The sequence below is a fragment of the Leiobunum rupestre genome, chromosome 1, assembly GCF_980474605.1.
Source record: "Leiobunum rupestre chromosome 1, qqLeiRupe1.1.hap1, whole genome shotgun sequence".
NCBI classification, from domain to species: Eukaryota; Metazoa; Arthropoda; class Arachnida; order Opiliones; family Sclerosomatidae; genus Leiobunum; species Leiobunum rupestre.
Genome location: NC_143384.1, coordinates 46,508,940 through 46,510,799, shown reverse-complemented (window position 1 = coordinate 46,510,799; position 1,860 = coordinate 46,508,940).

Sequence of the window (1,860 nt, the reverse complement as noted above, 5' to 3'; positions counted from 1 at the left end):
GAGTAAAGAACTCGCTTGCAACTTTTTACGATTAAGCAGGACAAACGAAGAAGAAAAAGTTATTGAACGAAACTCCAGAAATGGTAAAAACTCCATCGGACTACAGTCCATGCTTAATATTACGTCGTCATGTATCCCGCTGTAGCAAACTATGTTCAAGGCTATCCTAATGAATTAAAACATTAAAAACCACCAACGTTTAAACAATTATGAATAAATAAGCGAGAATAGGTAGAAATAACCGTTAATTTATAGGAAAAAAACAGTTTTTTTAAATTAAATTAACTAGTTGTTATATAAGGCTCGTGTGTACTCTTCGGTGAACTAGCATTAATTTTTTAGCAACTAGTTTAAAATGTACTATCGAATCGGTTTCGGCAGTCGTGTAACCGTGGTTTAATTATGGCAAGTTACTATTTACTTTATTCAACATAATTTCATATCGCAGCTGGGTTAGTTAGTTAATCCATAGCTGGGTTACAAAACATTATGTTAGGCCTCTGCTCCATGACAACACATTCACGGTTACAATTCATTATATAAAAACATAAAAATCGTACCCAAATACTTTATATTAGGTATAAAGATGAACAATAACTTTATTAAACGTTCTTCGTTAACCGCTGGTTATTTATCAAAAGCAGATATTTTAGCAAGTTATACATTCGTAAATTTTTTGAAGAGACAAATGACTAATTTTTTTTTTTTTTGGAGAGTGACATGCCACGGCCCACTGCGCATGCGCTCGCGTTCTCTCGCCCCATAGCGGCCCGCTCAATCAGCCCAAAATAGAGAATGCCATTTGTGGCCGCTACGTAGGCTGGAGCGCTATAATCTGACCCCTCTTTAACATTGAATCCTACGGAGATATGTTGTTTTTTGATTTATTATGAAAAAGATTAAGAATTAATAGGCATTTTCAAGGAAATGAAAGGTAAATCAACTCTTTTTATACGTTTTAATCACTTTTTCAAAATTTTTACGTTTGTTTTTCCCGCCGAAAATAATATTTTAAAATCACCAGATGTCAGATGCTCTCGTTACTGAGTCAGCTGTTACAGTTGACAACACGTCGATGAAAAAGACTGCTTGGATAATCACAATTAACGCTAGTAGCTAAGCCAATAGCAAATACTTTAATAACTGGGAAATGGAAAGTAAGTTATTATTTAAATATTTACAATCCATAATATGGAGAAGTTTAAACAAAGTTATTATTTATCTGTTTCCAGGAATGACTGCCGTAAATGTTGTATTGGACGTTTCACATTTGGAGAAACTTTATCGTTTGAGGCTTAAAACTAAGTTCTTTAAGTTTCTCGTAACAAGCTGAAATTTAACCGTGTTATATTATCAACTAAAGGTGGAATTATTTTGTCACAGATAAATTTTGCAGAAGTTGAAGCATGAGTGTCATTGCAATCACACTGTAAAAGAGGACATTTAGAAAGCTTCGGCAAATTGTTACAAATTCCAGGAGTTTCTCGTAAATATGGAATCGCTCCCTCTATGAATGTCAAAACAATTGAGATAATCAAACAAACTTCTGCTTTGGATATTTTAAACCCCCTCTGTCTGATAGTTAAATTAAATCAAGGAGCGGAGAGTAGTAAATCCCAATTCGAAATTTGATTCGTTTAATCAATAAATCTAATATTTGTTTGAATTTGGTTACTTGATTTTAAGAGGCAAGAAAATGACTAATTTTTAATTTCAGGTCAGTATATCCCACCCCCAAGGGTCTAGAGACGCCAGTGCATTTATAACCAAATTGAAAATGTCAAGCCCCACAATTGTCTGTTAAAGAGGAATTCTGTACCTTTATCTGTGTCACTAAAGTGTAAACTGCATACTACACTT